General features: G+C 35.6%; 2 long non-coding RNA genes across 2 annotated transcripts; both read right to left on the reverse strand.

Moving 5' to 3' along the window:
* Positions 1-3,117: 3,117 nt before the first annotated feature.
* LOC118484963 lies at positions 3,118-5,360 on the reverse strand. Its single transcript, XR_004875229.1, has 2 exons — positions 4,250-5,360; positions 3,118-3,601 (listed from the first exon to the last, which is right to left on the reverse strand). It is a non-coding gene; the product is annotated as an uncharacterized LOC118484963 (long non-coding RNA).
* A 15,757-nt stretch (positions 5,361-21,117) lies between these two features.
* Positions 21,118-22,233, reverse strand: LOC118484964. Its single transcript, XR_004875230.1, has 3 exons — positions 21,815-22,233; positions 21,623-21,698; positions 21,118-21,429 (listed from the first exon to the last, which is right to left on the reverse strand). It is a non-coding gene; the product is annotated as an uncharacterized LOC118484964 (long non-coding RNA).
* Positions 22,234-23,285: the final 1,052 nt, after the last annotated feature.

Genomic DNA, 23,285 nt, shown 5'->3' on the forward strand with positions numbered 1-23,285 from the left:
ATTTTTTTGTTGTACTGCACATGTGCATTATATGTGATTGTATGTGTACTACACATGTACTACACATGTGCACTATATCCGTAATAGTGCACATGTGTAATACAACAAAATTTTTTTTTTCTATTTTTTTTGAAAAATTTTTTCCATGTATAAAAACTAACGATTTTTTATAAAAAAATGTAAAAAAAAAAAATTTGGGTATGTTTTTTTAGGTTTTTTTAGTTAATTTTTTGATTTTCTCATTTAAACTAGTTTTCTCATGATCCATCCCCTATATATATATATATATATATATAGGGTAAATTACTTTTTGAGTTCCTGTGTTTTAGTGGTTTTAACTAGTTGAGTCCAAAAGCAAAAAGTTTAACGACCTGAGTCCCTATAAGCATTTTCTTTAACCATTTGAGTCCTTTTAAGTCCAAATTTTAACCTTTTGAGTCCAATTTTTTGGACTTAAATCGTTATATAATGAACAAAATTGGACTCAAAACGTTATAAAATAAATGGCTAGGGACTCGGGACGTTAAACTTTTTGATTTTGGACTCAAGTGGTTAAAACCACTAAAACACAGGGACTCAAAAAGTAATTTACCTGTATATATATATATATATATATATATATATATATATATATATATATAGTGGAGGGTTCAAATGAGAATAAATTTTTTGTAAGAACAAAAAGGAACAAACTTCAACCAATAAGAATGTTTCATTTTACTTCATTTAATTTTTGTATTTAATATGAATGTAAGAGTATATTGGTAAAATTAGATAGATCATTAATTGTTAGTCTTCCTTTTTAATAGCTAACTAAATTCAATTTGTAACTTATTTTCAAAAAAAATATATATCTTTTTAAAGAAGAAAAAAATTAATTTAAAGTGTAGGATAAATAATGAGATGTGTAGGATGAATTACGAGTTGTGTAGGGTAAAATTCTGTATGTGTAGCATAAATTTTAGTATGTGTAAGATAAATTTTGATGAGTCTAGGCAAAAATTTTAGTGTGGAGGATGATAGTCTTTATGACTAATTAATTAGTCAAAAATAATAATAAATGAGATAAGAGAAAAACTATTTAATGTTTTACAATTGTACCCTTTGTTCTTTTTTTTCTCAATTTAATTTTCTTCTCAAATGAATCTCCCCATATATATATATATATATATATATATATATATATATATATATATATATATATATAGGGGACCGCTAGAATGAGAACCACCACGAGTTGTAAGAACCACGAGAACCGCGACCCGCGGGTGGCCGTTGACCACGAAATTTTTTTTACACCTAGATCCGTATATTTTAAGACCGGGTGTAAATTTTGGGTTCAAACGGCGCGCCCGAGGGGGTAGTTTTTTACGCCCAAAGTTTGGGTTTTTTTAATTTTTCTTTTTTTTTTAACCAAATTTTGGGCGTAAAAAACTACCCCCTCGGGCGCGCCGTTTGAACCCAAAATTTACACCCGGTCTTAAAATATACGGATCTAGGTGTAAAAAAAATTTCGTGGTCAACGGCCACCCGCGGGTCGCGGTTCTCGTGGTTCTTACAACTCGTGGTGGTTCTCATTCTAGCGGTCCCCTATATATATATATAGGGTAAAGATAGTGTAAAAAGGGCCTAAAGTGTGAGAAGTGTAAGAAGTGTATTATAACACTATATATAATACTATATAACACCATATAAACACCGTATAACAACATGTAACACCATATAATACCATATAACACTATGTAACACTATATATCATTATATAAAAAATATAACACTATAGGTTGTCTGATAGCATGTCTATGATAGATGTATAGTGTTATATTTGTTATATAATGATATATAGTGTAACATAGTGTTATATGGTATTATATGTTGTTACATGTTGTTATACGGTGTTTATATGGTGTTATATAGTATTATATATAGTGTTATAATACACTTCTTACACTTCTCACACTTTGAGCACTTTTTACAGGATCCTCTACCTATATATATATATATATATATATATATATATATATATATATATATATATATATATATATATATATATATATATATATATATATATATATATATATATATATATAGGGCTGCTAGAATGAGAACCACCCCGAGTTGTAAGAACCGCGAGAACCACATCATCCGGGTCGCCGTTTACCATGATTTTTTTTACAACTAGATGTGTGTATTATAAACACAGCCGTAAAAAAAAATTTAAACGCCGCGGCCGAGGGGGTAGTTTTTTACACCACAAGTTTGGTGTTTTTATTTTTTTTTTCTTTTTTTTTACACCAAACTTGTGGTCTAAAAAACTACCCCCTCGGCCGCGGCGTTTAAAATTTTTTTTTACGGCTGTGTTTATAATACACACATCTAGTTGTAAAAAAAAATCATGGTAAACGGCGACCCGGATGGTGTGGTTCTCGCGGTTCTTACAACTCGAGATGGTTCTTATTTTAGCGCAATTCTATATATATACATATATATATATATATATATATATAGCTCATCCTCCACACCCTATGTCCATCCCCTTTAGACCCATCCTCACACACGCTTACGTATATGTTTACGTATAACGGGGCATCTTTTAAAAACTACCCTCCTCCACACCGAATTGTTCTCAAGTCCATCTCCTAGCTAGTTGTAGGTGTCATCCTTCTTGCTCTTTCTCCCTCAGCCTTGGAACATGGAGCGTAATTTCACTCTCCACTGTCACATCAGTGCCACTTTGTATCCTTTGATTTCCACATTTGGGGTTATGGTCTCATCGCACCACCAAATTTCCACTACCACATCATTCTTAGTTTTTTTAAATACAAATAATGGTTTTATGGTTTAACAATTTATAAATAAAAAACAAAAAAAAAGTAATATATAATAAATTATTTCCATTAATAATTAAAAATGTTACATGATAGTAACCAGAAAATACTATAATATTAAAAAAACTACAAAACATCACATATAGAAACTACAACCCAGGTTATTTAAGAAAAAGCACACATAAAAAATCAATAAAAGGTTATATATAGTCTTCATCGTCATTGATAGTTGAAGTATGTAAATATGTTCTATGAAAGTTATTGATACAAGTACGTGCCAAAGTCGTGGACGAGATAAAGGCATACATTATTTTGAAACCAACGCAATTTTCAATTATATTTATATCGAAATGTTCTTAAAAGCAAAAACAATACTATGTATTCACTTTTTTTTTGGAACGAGGACTTTCATGTGTTGGGCCACCGCACTCTCCAACTTGGAGAGCTCCGTTGTCCCACTCTGGCCATACTATTTTGTCTTAACTGGGCCCACGCTGGCTTAAGATTTTGGCTTAACCATACTGTCAGCTGTCACTTGACAGTCGTTGTGCCACCACAAGAGCAGAACTCTCTGTAATAACATATGGTGGGACGAAAACCCGGGTGGACTTTGGATTCGAACTGACAACCTCTCACAAAGTCTATCTCAAAATCTTCAATGCTTTAATCCATCAAAAGTGACACAAATGGGGATCAAACTTTAGTCTCCACCAGAGAACCAAGCCTCCTACCGCTAAGTCATAACTGGTGGATATATTCACCTTTTTTACCTAGAAGTTATTTAAAAAAAAGTATGTGTTAAGCATTGATTAAGAAACTATGCTTTTTTTTCAAATGTTCAATGAAAGTTGTACAACCGTGGAGGTCTACACGATGTTTGACGCCTTCGATTTTGCTCCCATACCCCATGGCCCTAATTATGGTCTACATATCTACCCTACTTGGGATTACTTATTAATTTATAACTTTTTACAAGTTTTTTAGAAGATGATGTTTGTGTAATAGATTGAAAAGGAGGTTTTAAGGCTTTGAAAAAGGAGAAACAAAAAAGTTAGGAAAGAGTGACTTTTTTGAAAAAAAAAAGATAAGGAGTTTTTCATAAGGCTATGCGGTGTGGGGCTCGGCCTGGCCCGGCGCCGACCCAAACACCATTTCGCCCCCCCCCCCTGCGTCGTTGTCTTCGTCACCCTCTCGACGATTGAGACGGGCACTACAAGACAAAATTTTTGAACGTTACAAACTAGCTGTTTGTATTTATTGTGAACTAACTTCTATTATCTTCCTTCAAATCAAAATCCCAAACGAACCCTAGAACTTTAAACAACAAAATTTCACAGTTCGGAGCATGGATCATCGAAACTATGTTGGGGGTTTTGATTCCCATGTATTAACAAAGAGGGAGACGTATTATTGCTTACCGGTGACCACGAATGACGTGACTTGGTGATTCCGGCGAAACGAACACCGACGAGAGAAATAAATTCCGGCGAAGATGCAGAGGTACGGCGAGGATTTTTATGAAAAACAAAGCTTTGTGAAAGGATATTTAAGGGGTGTAAAAATGTTTATGAGATTAGTTAAGAGTCCATTTTATAACCAATGTTAAAAAAGTAGATAAAATTTAAAAAAAAATTAAGTTGGTGGGGTAGGCTCATCCTCCATTTCCATTGTTTCATCCTTAGAGGGGCATCCTCCAAAAACTATGACGTGGCGATCATCCTCCAAGGATGAGACTCTCCCATACCGCAAAGCTTAAGCAATCCCAAACACCCCTTTATACCAAATAACACAAGGCCTTTCTTCTTTCGATCTACACTCTCCTCACAAATTAATAGTGTTCATCAGACTGCTCTTAATATATGCGCTCTTTTTTAGGTCCGGGGTTGCGGACTTCTTTTCCCAAAAGCCTTCATGAACCTCGTCTACATCAAGCCGTCCAGTGCCTCCACGTTGTTCTGGACGGCGCAAAAACAAGATCAATGTAGATAGTCTGACGGTTTATAACATGTTGCAACTAAGCTCGGGAGGGGCTAGAGCTAGAATCCAATATCAAACTCGACGGACTTGTTTAGCATCATAGGCTATTTTACTATTATGCTATATCGCTATATCACTTCAAATATTGGGCTTATCAAACCATATAAACAGAATAAATAGTTCAATGGCCCAAACTAGCACATAGTGTTTGCTCCAGCTTAATCGCACAAACAGAAGGGACCAACAAAACAGGAAAAAGAATATGCCTAGAAATGCGTGACAGTTACTAATATTACACATTTTTTTTATTTAAATGTGTGGTTATAAAAAAAATATAATAAGCAACACCCTAAGAGTTTTGTTTGTCGTGGATATTTACCTCCAAACTTGTTTAATTAGCAAAATATAGAAGCAAGATAATATATTTTGTATACTTTCAAAAAATTTAAATGATAACATATGGCCTGTTTATAAGGTCTCAAATTCAAATTTTGCAGCTTGTGTTACATTAAGAGTTAAGATAACAATAAATGACTATAGACATGACCCTTAAATAGGGTTTTAACCCTTAAGACACCTAATGAGCAAGATTAAATAGACATAGCTAGTGCGTAATTAACCCTATCTCTATACGTCTGATCGCAATATATGAGTGAAAGATTTAGACTAGGATCCACCCTTAAGTTGTTATAATGAAACATCACAAACATGAAGCTAGCATACGATATTCACAATGGAAAATTAATTAGTTTTTAACATAAGATCTCAAACCTGAATAACATACAAAGGATATACGGTATGCATAAAGTTAACGTTTCTTTCTTTTCGCACAGCTGCAAGACATAAAAATATGCGTTTAAGGGACTCGATTTTATTCTAGAAACATGTAAGTATGAATCTAATGACGGTCACTCTTTCTTTGTACGTATTTATACAAAAAAAAAAATGTTTCAGAGCGAACATAAAAAGGTATAACAGGAGAGAACTTAAAAAAGAACTTCAAATGGTTTACAAAAACCACATACACAAGAGATTGTGGAATGGAATAATAATAAAGCAAAGGAAGAAAGAGGTTCTTTTGGCTTTGATGAGCATATAGGAAAGGCAAGTTAGCCTTTGATCATCACTTCTTTACAAGGGTATATGATTCCCAAATCCTATCACCTCTTCACTTTTCAATTGCTTCTCTTTCAATCATTAAATTCTTGTTTTCTTTTTTTCTTTTCTTGAACTAATACACACATTTACAATATATATATATATATAGGATAAGGATCATGTGAGAAGTGATAGGCTAGTTGAGAAACTTGAGAAGCATTCTGGACCACACATTTTTCTAAGCCTTTCGTAATATACACATATGTATAGTTTAAAATTGACTATATACATATGTGTATAACTCAATATACATATATGTATATAGTCAATTTTAAACTATACATATGTGTATATTACGAAAGGCTTAGAAAAATGTGTGGTCCAGAATGCTTCTCAAGTTTCTCATATAGGGTGGACTTCTCTTAGGATCCCTACCCTATATATATATATATATATATATATATATATATATATATATGCATGTTACTCCCATGAGTTATGAGTTCTATTTTTACCATTGTATCCCCCTCTCTCTAAGCATAGTTGCGTACAAACACACACACTAACGGTGAAGTGTTGAAATATGAAGTCATCAATTCAATCTTTTGCATTCATCATGATTATTCTTGCAACATTACTCTCTATCAAAGGGGACAACTTTGAAGAAACAAACCTAGTGCCTCCCTTGACGGACTCATCAATAAAATGCGGGTCATGCCCCTGCGTAAACCCTTGTGAACAACTTCCTCCGCCACCATCACCACCACCACCTCCACCACTTCCATGTCCATCACCACCACCACCACCACCTCCGCCGCCACTTCCATGTCCATCACCACCACCTCCGTCACCACCACCACCAGCCACTCAGTGTTGTCAACCAGTTGTTGTAAAACCACCCCCTCCACCGCGCTTTATTTACGTGACCAGCCCGCCTTCGAGTGGGTATCATCCTTATCCCTTGCAAATTTACTCCGGTGTTGGTGGTGGTGTTACTTGTTGGATTGTCTTGGTTGGTTGTGTAGTTTTACAATGGGTGTTGGTTTAAGGTATTACTAGGTTTATTTGTTTAATTTTTCATTTACTTGCTTCTATTTTGATGACTCTCTTTGTTGATTAATTGTTAACGAAATAATACATTTATTTTGATAGTTATTAATTATTTTTACCATGTAAAAAGTGGCATGTCTTTAGCATATCATACACACATTTTAAACAAGGTGTGTATGGATTCAGTTTTGGACCCAAAGTTTTGTTTTCCATGTTTCATCATTCGGAATTATACGTGTAACTCAACTATAGGCTATCTAATTTAGGGATATATAATCATCATCATCATACTCACTAAATTCCACCAATAGCACAACTAAGGTAGTGTCTGAGGAGGGTAAGATGTAGACAGTCTTACTTCTACCGAGTAGGAATAGAGAGGCTGCTTCTAGTGAGACCCCCGGCTCGATAGTAGTTTTGCATCAAGTCTTGGACATAAGACACATAACAATCAACAATCGAGACAAAGGTCGATTACTGCATGTACCCTTTTGTCTTTCGGCTATCAACGCTACCACATGATGCATGATTAACCGCCTGCCGCTTTAAACGTTATTTTCACGATATTAGTTAAATAACTTTAAAATTAGTACAATTTCACTTTTACCCTCCGAGGATCCACACATATATACATTATATGTGCACATCACAAATGAAGCATAAATCAGAGATATATAAGTAACACATAAAAAAGCAAGTATTAAATACGATATAAGACATAAAAAGTTCTTTATCCCTTCTATGGGTATGCCCCTCTCCTTATATAATATAAAAAATGTGAATCATAGTGAATTCTTCATCTTGGCAATGTTTTCCATCCCTGCCCATACTTGATCCATTGTCATCCTTTTTTTATGGGAGTTTGACACATTTATTTTTTTTTAACATTGAAACTTATACTAAAAAACTGGTCTAGTCAAAAAAGTAGATAGAACGAGACACAATTACAAACTGATCTAAGAAAATGACCCTCAGACACAAACAAAACTAGAAGTGAGAACCACACGATCAAATGCTAAAGAAAATCAAAATTACAGACCAAAGGGAGAAATACGATAACAAACTTTCAAAGACAGAACCGAAACCCGCTACACTATATCACTGATGCAAAACGACCTATTCGTCATCCTTCATCTTGGAATTGTTAGAAAAAAGGAACGATTTTGTGGGATCAGCAACATTATCTCCCAAAATTAGAAGATCTGTCCAACTCATTGATAGCCTAGTGTCCAGCCAAGACTTTAGTTATTTCCTTCTTTACGGTCTTGTATCATCTTATAAATTCCTGTTCTTTATTCCAATGTAATCACAATAAAAACACAGTCAATACAATCAATCCTCTTATTCTCTTTTCTCTGTTACTAGTCAATATGGTATCAGAGCAGTGTTTTTGATCCTTGAAAACACTTTGCTCATCAGTCATCACCTACAATCTATCCCATCAAATCCAAACCTCAAACCAGAAAAAAAACCCAAAATCAAACTTCAAAAAAAAAAAAAAATCAAACCTGTTCAACACTTCAACCGACAACCACCGCCGCCGCCTAACACCGATCACCACCACATCTCCGACAACCCATCTCCGACGAACCACCGGAACAACACCGGATTTAGTCCAATCCTTCCAATTGCATTCCCAAAAACACCTTCATCCCAACCTTTAATAACCTGGCCTTGGCCAAGTTTGAAGGTGAACGACTGTACAGTAAACCGTGACGTTGTTTGACCTTTCACGGGTTTCGGGCCGTTTCCACCGGTGCTTTGTCTTCGTCGCCGGCTTCTTCTCAGCGGTGCTTTGTCTTCTGTCGGCTTCTTCTCAGCGGTGCTTTGTCTTCTTCGCCATCTACTCCTTGTCCGCCGGTGCCATGTCTTCTGCCGGCTTCTTATCAGCCGTTTTTGAGGGAAATTGAAACTCTAGGGCTTGAAATTTGGGGGTGTTCCTTCTCCACTCCCATTTACGGTGTCGTTTTGCTTTGTGTTCCGAGTTTCTTTTTGTGTTTTTTTTTGTGGCTTTACTTGTGTTTGAGTAGATAGAGGGATCTGGGTTGTCTAAAATAGAAAAGAGGGAAGATAGACAAATGGAAAGGTGGGGAGCACGTGTGGAATCAGAGGAAAGAAAAAGGGAAATGAGAAAGGCAAATGCAGTACAGAACTGTTACAAAAAAAAAAAAAAAATCTTGGATTTTCAATTGTGGGGCAATCGACACCATGACATATGAAATTTCTGATTTGGTGTCAACATCCAAACCGGGAAAAACTCATATTCAAACTGCGAACGGAGAGGTTATGCGTGCAGAAGGAGGGGGAACAATTGAAATATCCCCAACATTAAAACTCTCAAATTGCCTTTATGTTCCATCATTGTCACACAAATTACTATCAATTAGTCATGTGACAAAAGAACTAAATTGTATAGTGCTAATGCATCCCACCTTTTGTATCTTACAGGATATCAGGACGGGGACGATTATTGGACGTGGCACTGAGCATCAGGGGTTGTACTATGTGGATGAGGTGGCTCAACAAGGTACTGTGATGCTGGCTCATGGAACTACAAACCGGGAAGCATGGTTATGGCATAGGCGTCTCGGACATCCATCTTCTGGGTATCTACATCTTTTATTCCCTAAACTCTTTTCTCCTCGTGATAAAATAAATTGTGAAACTTGTTTTCTTGCTAAAAGCCATCGACAACCTTTCAAGCCAAATAATACAAGAGTTAATGTGACTTTCTCATTAATTCATTCTGATGTATGGGGTCCGTCCCCTATTACGGGGGGGGGGGGGGGCAAGGCTTTCGTTATTTCTTACTATTCATAGATGATTGTACCCGTATGACGTGGGTTTATTTCTTGAAACACAAGTCTGAAGTTTTTGAAAAATTTACTATATTCCATACTATGATTCACACTCAATTTCAAACAGAAATTCAAATTCTTCGATCCGACAATGGGGGGGAATTCGTTAATGCATCCATAAAACAGTTTTGCCAAACCAAAGGGATAATTCACCAAACCACCTATCCACATACTCCTAAACAAAATGGAGTCGCCGAACGCAAAAACCGTATAATTCTTGAGATGACTCGGGCCTTCCTAATCGAATCCAAAGTCCCTAAATTTTTTTGGCCCAAAGCAGTCGCTTCTTCTGTATACCTCATAAATCAACTTCCTACAAAAATTCTTGAACTAAAAACCCCCATACAAGCCCTAGAAAAATTTGCCAAGATCCCTCCTCCTCTTACTCTTGAACCACAAATTTTTGGCTACTCAGCCTTTGTTCACATACCCAAAACCAATCGAACAAAACTTGACCCGTGTGCCGAGAAATGTGTGTTTGTGGGCTATGGAGTTAATCAAAAAGGTTATCGTTGTTATAACCCAAAAACACGTCACACACATACTACTATGAACCTTGACTTTCTTGAAACAGAATACTTTTATAATACCCAACCCAATGGTCAGGGGGAGAACGAACACATAGACACACTGGGTTGGCTGACTCGATTCTCATCGTCTGAGGAAGTCATAACCAGTACCAAAGGAGAATCACCGCCTGACACAAACACACAACCAACTGAGCACAGTGTCACTGAAGAAAATCCCTCCAACCTCATGCCCGAGGTAAGTAATAATGAGATTCCTGAAAATTCTGATGTTTCCCCTAATCATTATGAATGTGAGCACACAGAACAGGAGCAAGCTGAGCAAAGTTCTCCTACTTTCCCTAATCATAGTGATGGTGAACACATAGAACCGGTGACAACAGCAGAGCACATTGAACCAAGAGAAGCACCAGAACGGTATGTGTTGCCACCAAGGGCAAATAGGGGAGTTCCTCCCAAGCGATATTCCCCAGAGAAGGAATCTCGAAACTCAAATTATCCAGTAGCCAACATAGCCAGGGGGAGCCTGTCTCAGGAAGCTAAAGCGTTTGTTTCCTCATTATATTCTGAACATACTCCAACCAATGTAAAACAAGCCTTAGAATCTGAGAACTGGAAAAAAGCAATGAGAACAGAAATGGAGGCCTTGATGAAAAATGATACATGGGAAAAGTGTACTCTTCCTTCAGGAAAGAAACCCGTGGGATGTCGCTGGGGTTTTACAGTGGAGTACAAGTCAGATGGAACCATTGAGGGGTACAAAGCCCGACTGGTAGCTAAAGGATATACTCAAACATACGGGATCGACTACTTGGAAACCTTCTCACCAGTGGCCAAAATTAACACTATCAGAGTCCTCTTCTCAATAGCTGTAAACGAAAATTGGCCACTTCATCAGTTTGACGTAAAGAACGCTTTTCTGCATGGAGAATTAACAGAAGAAGTTTACATGGAAGCTCCTCCTGGTTTTGCAACAGATTTCAAGACAGGTGAAGTATGTCGGTTAAAAAAATCCCTTTATGGTCTAAAGCAATCTCCTCGAGCGTGGTTTGGTAGATTTACACTCGCAATGAAAGGATATAGATTCAAACAAAGCAACTCGGACCACACTTTGTTCATCAAACAAAGAGGAAGACTTGTGACATGTCTAATTGTATATGTTGATGATACGATCATTACGGGGAATGACAAAGAAGAGATGACAAAATTAAAAGAGAGCCTGTTCCAAGAATTCGAAATGAAAGACTTGGGAAGACTTAAGTATTTTCTTGGAATTGAAGTACTAAGGTCCAAACGAGGAATCTTTATTTGCCAGAAAAAATATATCCTAGATATGTTAGCCGAAATGGGAATGATCGATTGCAAACCAGCAGATACACCAACGATGGTGAATCATAAACTTCAAATGTAGGAAGGAGCAAAACTAGTCGAAAAAGAGAGGTATCAACGGCTAGTAGGAAAGCTTATATATCTGTCACACACACGACTTGACATAGCTTATGCAGTAAGTGTTGTTAGCCAGTTTATGCACCAGCCTCAAATAGCACACATGGAAGCAGTATGTAGAATCATGAGATATCTCAAAGGTACAATTGGCCATGGTGTCCTCTTTAAATCAAACGGACATCTGAAAATTCAAGGGTATACTGATGCAGACTGGGCTGGAGATAAAGGGGATCGAAGATCAACATCAGGGTACTTCACCCTAGTCGGAGGAAATCTAGTTACCTGGAGAAGCAAGAAGCAAAAGGTGGTTGCTCTATCCAGTGCAGAAGCTGAATTTCGAGGAATAGCACGAGGCTTGACAGAAATACTATGGATACGGAAGCTTCTGACTGAAGTCGGTTTTCCTCCGACAGAACCAACTAGAATCATGTGTGACAACAAAGCAGCTATTCAAATCTCAGAAAATCCGGTTCAGTATGATCGTACAAAGCATGTAGAAGTAGATATACACTTCATTAAAGAAAAGCTAGAATCAGGAATGCTTGAACTACCTTTTGTGCGGTCTGAAGATCAATTAGCAGATATCCTAACAAAGGCGGTTAATGAGAGGATATTCAGCAAATGCCTAAACAAGTTAAGTATTGGAGATCCCACTACTCAACTTGAGGGGGAGTGTTAGAAAAAAGGAACGATTTTGTGGGATTAGCAACATCATCTCCCAAAATTAGAAGATCTGTCCAGCTCATTGACAGCCTAGTGTCCAGCCAAGACTTTAGTTATTTCCTTCTTTACGGTCTTGTATCATCTTATAAATTCCTGTTTTTTATTCCAATGTAATCACAATAAAAACACAGTCAACACAATCAATCCTCTTATTCTCTTTTCTCTGTTACTAGTCAATAGGAATTCCCGCGAACTTTGTCCATCTCAGGACCGATTCTATCGATCCTATCTTGAACTCAACCCTGTAAAATATTGGTTACTGTTTTCCATGTCTTTAAATCCACGAGAAAGTATTTAACCCATTTACGCAGCACAAATAAAAAAATGAGCCTTGAATTTTCCATCTAGAATCTTTGTATAGTCATTTATTCTCTATTTCTAAAGCATTTATTCTCTATTCCCTCTAGGATCCAAAGCATTGTCTATTTGGTATGGTTAAGTAAAAATAATAAATACGGTCCAGCGACCGAGAGAAAAAAGTATATGAATATGCATGTTTGTCATTCAGACAAATATGATGTCGTCGGGGATTTCAATTTTATTAACAGGCAGGCGCGCAACATAGTGGGGGCGGGAAGGGTGGCCGACCTCTCGAACTTTTCGCTCAGTAGTGGAAAGTATGTAGTTTTTGTATAGAATTTTTTTGGTATATACGTTTTCGACCCCCGGTTTTAAATTTTTTTTTTGGGTATATACATTTTCGATCCCTCGGTCGGAAATCTCAAGTTTCGCCACTATTAACAAGTATAAATTAAAATTGAAACATCGTGTGAGTATTGTTATGAGTTCATTAACTTATATTAACTTAAGTGCTTGTTTAAAAGACCAAAACCTTTCATTGCTTTTCTTTTAATAGTATTTTCCAGATTTTCGAAAATAAATATATAGACATCTACACTTTGTATTATTTGAGCTCGCAACCTTTTAATTATAAAATACATAATTTATCCACTAGAATTTTTCAATGATTAAATTTACGTTTTCGGAAATTTCTAGGCATATATAGTACATGTAAACTATATACAATTGTTAATTAGGAAGGCAAGCCACTTAAGTTTTGACTTAGTGGTCAAGAGAAATTAACTTTTGTAGAGAGATTAAGGTTCAATCCTTAAGAGTTGCAATTAATATAGCATTTCTAGGCATATATAATACAGGTAAACTATATACAATTGTTAATTAGGAAGGCAAGCCACTTAAGTTTTGGCTTAGTGGTCAAGAGAAATTAACTTTTATGAAGAGATTAAGGTTCAATCCTTAACACTGTGTTCCAGAGTTTACTAACGGAAGGAAAGAAAAGAAAACAAAAAGAAAGTAAAAATATTTTGTGTTCCAGAGTTTCATTTAAAGAAGGAAAAGAAAGGAAAATAAAACATGTCGTGTTCCCGAGTTTCATTTAAGGAAGGAAAATAAAGGAAATGATGGGAAAACTAGGCTAAATTCTTTAATTTTTCTTTCCTTCCAATTTGGGAGGAAACGGTGGGAAAGTCATCCTTTTTTTTTCCTTTCTCGTCCTTTCCTTTCTCACTTTTGCTTTCTTTTCTTATCCCTCGTTAAGTTAACTCGGGAACAGAGCGTAAAAGTTGCAATTAATATAGCATTTAGAGGGAGAAAAGCTTAGACATTCAAAAAAAAAAAAAAAAAAAATTAGGAAGGCAATCATATATAAACAAGCAGGTGCACATCAGAAAGAGGTAAATACACCAATTGGTCACAAAAGAATTAATCGAATGAAATCTTAAGAACGAGTGAGGATGATTGAGTAGGATCAGGACTGGTCTAGTCTAACATTTTCTTAAACACTTAGAAGCGATTAAATTGTTGCAAGTTATCTTTAAATATATCGTATGCCTTTTACCTTTATTTAAGTTATCAACATATTTATTGTTTCTTACTTCTAATAAATGATGTCAATCAACTCCAAGTGATATTCTCTCTTTTAACCTTACAATTTCTACTTATATTGTATTTTAATATATTTTTCTAATGATTAACACAAGGATATCACTTATTATAAACTAGACTGAACCAACCCCTGCGTTGCGGAGGGTGCATAGAATCGTGCCTCGTTTCTTAAGGGTGAGCCAAAATCGAACCGTTGTCCGAAACCGAACCGAAAATTGACAAAAACGAACTGATATTAACCGAAGATTGGTTATTGGTTATTTTTAGTACTCTTGGTTACGGATGCATAGAATCCGTTTGTTATGAAACCGGTACGGTGTTATTCCATTGCCTATATGGTTGTGTCTTCTTTTTAGCTTGGATAGTCGATTTGTTATCATGTTAACATTCAAATTTCAGATTTATATCTAGATAAATATGACATAACTTTTACAACCAACAATTTAAAACGTGTAAATTTAACAAATAAAACTTAGAAATTAATAAACCTACCATGTTTAAATTAAGACTAATTGTTTTTATTTTATATTTTACTTGAGCTGCGACTCTCAGTATGCACAAATTAACTTTTTATATTTTACTTGAGTTGCGACTAATTGTTTTTATATGTTTTCAGTCTTGGTGTTATGGTTGTATCACAGGGCGATGTTATTCTTTCAATACTCTCTCTCCCATAACACACCTTATATTACTCTCTCTCCCGTAACAAAACTGGACCTTCCTCTCAAGATGATGTATTATGTATATGTTGTAAATCTAGTATGCAATGGTCCCAAATTATTGGTTCATTACAACAACAGATCTCTTGGTAACGGGTCCAGGAATTCAAACACTACTTGAATCAACCATACCAAAGTGACCCAGCAATCCGAAATGAACCTTCAGGTCGTCACATATGACGTTCTTTTTTTCACCCAACTGAACACAACCAAGAAATCAACGGAATCAAGACTTAAACAAAACCCACTTCGAATCATGAGCGATGACCGGATACAAACAACAACCAAACCCAACAATTATCTCGAATTTCCATATGCGGGTTTTCAAACCAAAAAAAAAAAAAAAAAAACCACGATGGGTTTTATAAAAACCCAAAACAAAACCCACACCCAGAAAACATGTGAACCCTCCCAAGCAGACACCAAAGCATCACCGAAACGACAAGCATCCGGCGGTGGGTTTTAAAAGTCCCAAAATAAAATCCACATGTAGAAAACATGTCAACTACCCAACCGACACCTACTTACGGCACTAGACATCAACATCCATACTGGCGACGACGACCATTTAGACAGATGCCACCGTGGACATCCAGATTCTAGAGAGAAGAGTTAGGTAGAGCAGTCGTTGCTCCGCCACACATACGTCGGTTGCCGACCACCATACACTCTATCTCTCCCTCAGATTCTCTAGTTACAAACGCATACGCATCTTTTGTTTGTACGGTGATTTTGTGTATAAAAGAGAAAACCTCATGAGAAAAGCATGGAGAAAGGCTCAGATAAGCAGGCAAATAACCCACCATCACCATTTCACAATACCAGCCCACAATATACACAAAACAACTGTAAAAACAAAAGATGCGCAAAGTACAAGAAATACCTCAGAGAAAAGATAAAAATAAAAGTGGTTTAAACCACTGTCCAACTTGCAAAGCAAACTGTACAACTTGTGAAGCGCCAGAATGTTGTAAATTATATACTAACTTGCAAAGCAAACTGTACAACTTGTGAAGCGCCAGAATGTTGTAAATTATATAGTAACTAGAATAGAATTGAGACCCGCCGCAATGCGGCGGGGATTCTTTAGTTATAAATAAGTAAATATAGGGCCCGTACGTTATGTTAAACCTGTCAAGCGGGAAAAAAATAGACGATGTCCATCCACAACAGCAAGTTGCGTCGTGTTACTCGTAAAATTTAGAACGAAACGTAAAAACGTTAAATCAAAGACGCACGTTGCGATGTATTAAGTCACAAAATTTAGAACCAAACATAAAGCGAAAAATTTGCGAAAAACGAAAACTATAAAGGACCAAAGTTGAAAGTAAAAAAAGTTGTTAGGATAGATTGCCAAAGATAAAAAGTTTTGGGTTAAAAGTAATTTATGAAATACTTTTGGGTGAAAAATAAAAAAAACATTTTTTTTGGAAAACCCCCAAAGCCAAGCTTACGACATCCATATGCATAACCATTTTTTCTTTGAAAAACCCCCAAAGCACACCACGCGTTGCGGCGGGGCGTAAAACGATGTCAAATAGTACTAACGTCACACAACCGTTATCGACCACCAACACTGACTCGACCTAGGATTTGCGTGTTGTGACGAACCTGTCAAACATGAAAAAATAGAGGTAAAATCGTTGAACCACACATGTACGTTGCGCCGTGTTAACTTGCAAAATTTGAAACAAAACATAAAAAAAAGTTGAACCACACTCGTATGTTGCGTCGTATTAACTCGGAAAATTTAGAACTATACGTAAAACGAAAATCTGCCAAAGATGAAAAGTATAAGTGAGAAAAGTTGTGAAGTTAAATTGCAAATAATAAAAAGTTTTGGGTTAAAGTTAAAAAAACATATCATGTAGGGTTAAAAGTGAAAAAGGTAGAAACCTTTGGGTTAAAAATAAAAAAATCAAGTTTTTTTTGAAAGACACCCAAAGCCAAAAGTACAAGTCATCCAAGCACAAAATAGTTGCTAATTTATATAGGTTTTAACTAGTATTAAGGGCCCTCGCATTGCGGGGGGGGGGGGGGGGGTAGACCGTGCCAAGTAGCACTAATGCTACACAACTACCAGCGACCAATAACACCGAAAAAGCTCGTAAAAATAAAATAAATAAAAAGAAAAAAATAACACCGAACGAAAAACATACGTAAAATCGTTGAACCACGTATGCCAGTTGCGACATGTTAATGCGAAGAAATAAGACTGAAATGTAAAAATAGAAAAGAATAACTAAGTCGATCTAATACCATGCACGTTGCGACGAACCTGTCAAACAGGGAAAAATAGACGCGTTGTGACGGTCCTGTCAAACGGGAAGATATAGTCGAAAAAAATTTGAAACCCACACGTACGTTACGACGTGTTCACTCGCAAAAGCAGAACAAAACGTAAAACGAAAAATTTGAAAAAGATGGAAAATACATGGATCAAAGTTGAAAATAAAAATGTGTTGTGGTTAAATTGCAAAAGATGAAAAGTTGTGGGTTAAAAGTAAAAAAAAACAAAAAGGTTAAAATGCAAAAAATAAAACCTTTGGGTTAGAAATGAAAAATCAAAATTTTTTTTTTGAAAGACTCCCCATACTTGAAATACAAGCCATAAAGCACAAACATCTTCTTGATTTATAATATGATAATGTATAAATAATTTTTTCCTGATTTATAATAACGAATACCGAAACTTTTGGTAAATCAAATATTTAATATCATATTTTATGGTAATTGATACAATTTCAAATTTTAATTTCATACTTAATTTATACCAAAACTATTTTTCATTATGATTTATAATATTAAATTTATGATTTAAAATCCTCCTATTTAATTCTTCTTTAATAACAAGGTTACTATTATATTTAATAATATATTTAAATTATCTAAAAAAGGTACAACTTAAAGAAAAAAGTCAATTTAAAAAATTCAATAAATACATATTATTTTTCATTTCACATGATATCATTAATTAGCCATATTGTAATACACGAGATCAAAGAAGACAATTTTTCTCTAGCTATATGTTTCGTGATGACGATAAACAAAATAAGGAGAATCGCTATTGAAAGTTGGTTTGTTTCTAGAATAACCAGTGTTTTCATATGGTAAGTACAACGAAGTTTTTATAGTCAAAAGTAGAGACAAAATTAAACTATTAATTGTAGATAATGATGTTAATCTTCCAAGACATTTAATGTTGTCTACAATGAAGTTTTTAGAAAATTGTAATTTGTATTCGTATTAATAGATTTGTAAAAAACTATTAACAACCATAGACTTCGTTGAAGATGTTGCTCGATTCACGTTATGAGGACGATTTGATAGCATCAGTCTAGGGGGAGATTGTTGGGCCTAAAAGTGTGAGATTGATGTATCAAATATACACAATGGGCTATGGGTTATGAGTTAGGCTTTATTGGCCATGTGAGTCAGGCAGGCCCATAGGGAGCCCACGTGGGGCATGGGCTACCTAGACAAGTTTTCATTTCATTTCTAGGTTAGCCACTTTGAGAGAACGTTTTCTAGAGAGAGTTCTCTTTGTATTAGACGAGTCACCAAGTTATTGAAATTGTATGCATTGAGACAATCGTGTTCTTGAATCATTACTTTTATTTGATTCCACCATTTGATTGTGTTACTTGATATCATATTGTACAAGATTCGCCTCAAGACTTACATGATTTATAATAACTCTTTTTGATTCCGCCATCTGATTGTCATACTTGATATCATATAATAACTCCTTTTGTATTTCTCATTACTAAAGTGTAACAAAATGTTAACCTAATTAGTTGCACACAGGTTTGTTATGGCATTCAGTTGTGTGTGGTGGTCGATGGTGTGTGATGATCCATAACAATGGTGAGCTATCTAAAAGTTTGTTTTATTTGAAATCTTTTGACGAAGCCAATAGTGTTGGAAGTGTTGGTGAAATGAGGTAAACATAGGTAATTGGAATAGTGGCCATAAAGAGTTTCCGATATCAGCATGTGGGTTCCGACAAGTTTAGTTGGTTATTAGGTACACATACTAGTGTTTGTGGTGGTCTTTTTGTACTGGATGTTGAATGGCGATTTGGGTTTTGTAGGAGTTAAGTGTTTGGTGTAAAATCCTCCCGATAAATATTTTCAACTTCAAAGACATTTTGGATATACACAATTATTCTCAGGTTAGAAAGAAGGCAAAGAAAATCATTCAAGGTTTGGTGATAATTTCGTGTTGGTGCATATGGAAAGGAAGGAACGAGATGGTTTTCAATCAAATCAGTCGAAGCCCGCAGGAGATTGTTAAGGAGATTAAGTAGAGAGGGTATGCTTGGATTAAAAATAGAACATCATGTAATTATATTAGCTGGGGTGATTGGTGTAAATACCCTCTGTATATGTTGTAATTTTCTCCCTTTGTCCGTTTGGGTAGGGGGTGTGTGTTTTATTTGGCCTTTTGCTCGTTTGCGTCGGAGGTGTGTTTTTAATGAAGTTTTCTTTTAAAAAAAGAGTTAAATGCCATTTTAGTCTCTATGGTTTGGGTCATTTTGCCAGTTTAGTTCAAAGGTTTCATTTTTCACCTGTGGGTCCTAAAAGGTTTCACTATTGCCATTTTAATCCACTAGGTTAACTTCATCCATTTTTTCTATTAACGAGAAGGCCAATTCGGTAATTTTATATGTAATTCTGTTAACTAGAAGGGCAATTCGGTCATATAAAATGACTGAATTGGCCTTCTCATTAACATAAAAAATGGATGAAGTTAACCCAGTGGACCAAAATGGCAACGGTGAAACCTTTTTAGACCCACATGTAAAAAATGAAACCTTTTGTCTACATTATCAAAATAACCCAAACCACAGGGACTAAAATGACATTTAACCAAAAAAAAGTAGAATAAATATGAAAAGGTACGAGAGAGAGAGAGAGAGATAGAAGGGGGCCGACACAAAAAACTTGTCAAACAAAGATAAATGGTGATGGTCCAGGGATGCATTCAGTTTGCTCTTAACACATTCATTGAAAGAAGAAAGGGAAAGGAGACCAGCACAACATGTCAACATGGGAACTACAAACATTTTTTTGCTTGGAAAGTTGTGCGACACCATACTAACAATTAACAAAGGCAGGGCATGAACCATAATTCATTGCTATGAGTAAACTTTAACCTGGAGTAAGAGACAGTGGATCACTTGCTAGCCGCATGCCTGTTTGCAAAAGAAGTATGGATGCAAATTAACCGGTGTAAACTCCCTTTGGCAACCTTCAGTTTGGTGAAAGAAGTTCTACGATATTGATTGATGCAACAACATGAACCATCACTCAAAAATTTGATTTAGATGATTTATTTAGCAACATGTAACGATTTGGAGAGCATAAAAAGAGAGGGTTTTCAACAACAAGACAAATATTATACAAATGTTTTTTTTGGAAGAGATCAACACAAACTCTTATCTTTGGGTAAAGAATGAGGCAAAAAGTCATATCTTAGAATGGAAATCGTGGTGTAAAAAAAAAACAGATTCTTCGTGGTTGTTTATTTTATCCTTTTTTTTAGAATGGTGAATTTCTTTTAACGTGTCAGACACATTTGTGATATTTGAACTTATGACTTTCGAATCTTTAGGTTTGGACTACCTTCAATACATCCATAACACCTTTGCCCTTACATAGTGACGGATCCAGGATTTTTTTCCTATGGGTTCACTTTTTTTGGATGGTCAAATTTTCACAACCACACGTTATAATTTTCGGGTGGGGCCAAGTTGTCTGTTAAGCGTTGACCACAAGTTTTTTTTCTTTTAATACTTCACTTTTTCAGATTACCATGCTCATGATTGTGGGAATCATAGCAGAATAAACTATTAAAGCATGATTAATTTAATAGCTTCTCAGTTGTTTATATATATCTTTTTCATTCCTACTGTCTCATCTGCAGCGGATACTATAACTGCAAATCAATCTCTCTATGGAGACCAGACAATTGTCTCTAGTGATGAAAATTTTGAAATGGGCTTCTATAGACCAGGTAACTCTTCCAATTATTACATAGGAATTTGGTACAAAAAGGTCAAAGAAACAACTATTTCACTTTTTCTTTATACAATCTATTGGTTATTTCAAGATTTATCATAGACATCTCAGGGCAGATTAAGCACTTGTAATTGTTGCAGAGCTACCATGAGTGGAATTTGTTTTGGTATCAACCAAATAGATCTTGTGAAGTTTATGGTGCATGTGGGGCGTTTGGTGTCTGCAGTGAGCAGCAGGTTGGGTCGGGTCGGGTCACGGAATGTAATAAAGACCTAAATTTCATATCAAATTTCTATTAGCATTAGCCCAAAAATTCAGGTTTCATAAAAACTAAAATTGCTAAAGAGCTAAAGCTCATATCAAATAAAATAACTATCCTATGAAAACCACAAATCACAAGTAACGAATTCATATCAAAATCTATCTTCTATTGAGTATTTGAGTTAAAATTGAAAGAAACTTTACCTCAGATTTCGCCTACTTTGATGCTTAAAATCGTCGAGTAAATGAAGGGAGGACTCAAAATATATCAAAGCACTAGCTGCATTTGCACCCTCATCCACCAACAATATCATCATCAACAAACACTTTTATAATGTAAAATTGCTCTAGAACAAGGCCCCAGACCAAAAACTAAAGCTGGTGAATTTAACATACCTAACTAAAAGATTAGTCTTCTTGCTCAAAACAGTTCATTTAGACGGTCGCCGGAGAAGAATGACGCCGGAGAAGGACGGCCGGAGGAGAGGAGGTGGTCGCCAGAGAGGGTGAGGGTGAGGGTGGATGCGGTGTTTTCTTGTTCTGCACTGCGACTTCTCTTTTCTTTTCTTCTGCTGCGTTTTGTTTTGTGTGAGTGTAACCCTAAATGGGTTTTTCATTAAAGGAAAAATTTAAAAAAAAAAACGAAATAAAAACATATAGAAACGCAGAATGCGGGATTCAAACCCGAGTATCTATGGAACAAGTAGGCGCATTAACCAGGGAACCACCAAAGCTTTTAATTTATGGGTTCCCTTTGTATTTTATATATGGGTTCCTTTTTGATTTACTATATATATTTACACTAATAATTAAAAACCGACTGGGTTCTTGGGAACCCGATACTTTTACATAAGTCCGCCCCTGCCCTTACAAGCCCTTTCCATTGGAGCAATGGTGCCCTTTAAGTCCCTTAACAATGGAGCCTTTAATTATTGATGCATGTTTGTATTGGTTTTGGTGATAAGGTGTGCCAAACCAAAAAAAAAAAAAGTTTTATTTAAGTATTGTGATGAGATGGAAATTTAGAAAAGTAAGGATATTTATAGGGTTGGAGATGAAATAAAGGTTTTAAGAATTTTTAAAAATATGATTTTGCAGATGACGTGACAGCTAAGGATGCCTAAAGACGCCTACAGCATTAGAGATAGTATAACATCATCCATCATGCTAGTATGTTTAATAATAGTTGAGAATCCTGAGTCGTTAACAAAAAGTAATTAAAAAAACTTAAAACCCACATCTATTAAAACGAAAAAGAAAAACCGGACATAGGGATTCAAATAAAGAAAGGGGCTGTTTGGTAGCCTCTTAATGACCATTCAGATGCTAGCTCTTAATGGTTTAAAACCTCTGAATGAATAAGAGGTAACCTCAAGTCTGAATGGTTAAGAGGTAACATCTGAATGGTAAATCATTACATGTCACATTGTTCTACCTTCTCATTGGTAAAATTCTTAATGACTCCATTAAGAGGTAGCCTCTTAATAACCATTCAGAGGCTACCAAACAAACAGCCCCAAACCTAGAGGTCCTGTATTAACAGTTTTATTATTATACATGGTTTGGTTAAACTAAAAATTGTTTGGTCATAGAGAAATTTCGTACCAAACCAACTAACCAGAAATTGTTTTGTCATATAGAAATTTCATACCAAACCACCTAACCAGAAAATTCCAAATCGATCAAACCTTTAGATCTAACCGACTTACCCGCTTTTAGTCTAACAAACCACATCCACTAATCCTCTAGTGCTAATAGAATGCTTATCTTGACTTCAAATTGCAAATTCATACCACTACCACTACAAAACTTCCATTTTGGTACCAACAAATTCCACTCTCGACAAGTCTTTGGTCTTTTATTAGGC

This window comes from Helianthus annuus, chromosome 12 (assembly GCF_002127325.2).
Source record: "Helianthus annuus cultivar XRQ/B chromosome 12, HanXRQr2.0-SUNRISE, whole genome shotgun sequence".
NCBI lineage: Eukaryota > Viridiplantae > Streptophyta > Magnoliopsida > Asterales > Asteraceae > Helianthus > Helianthus annuus.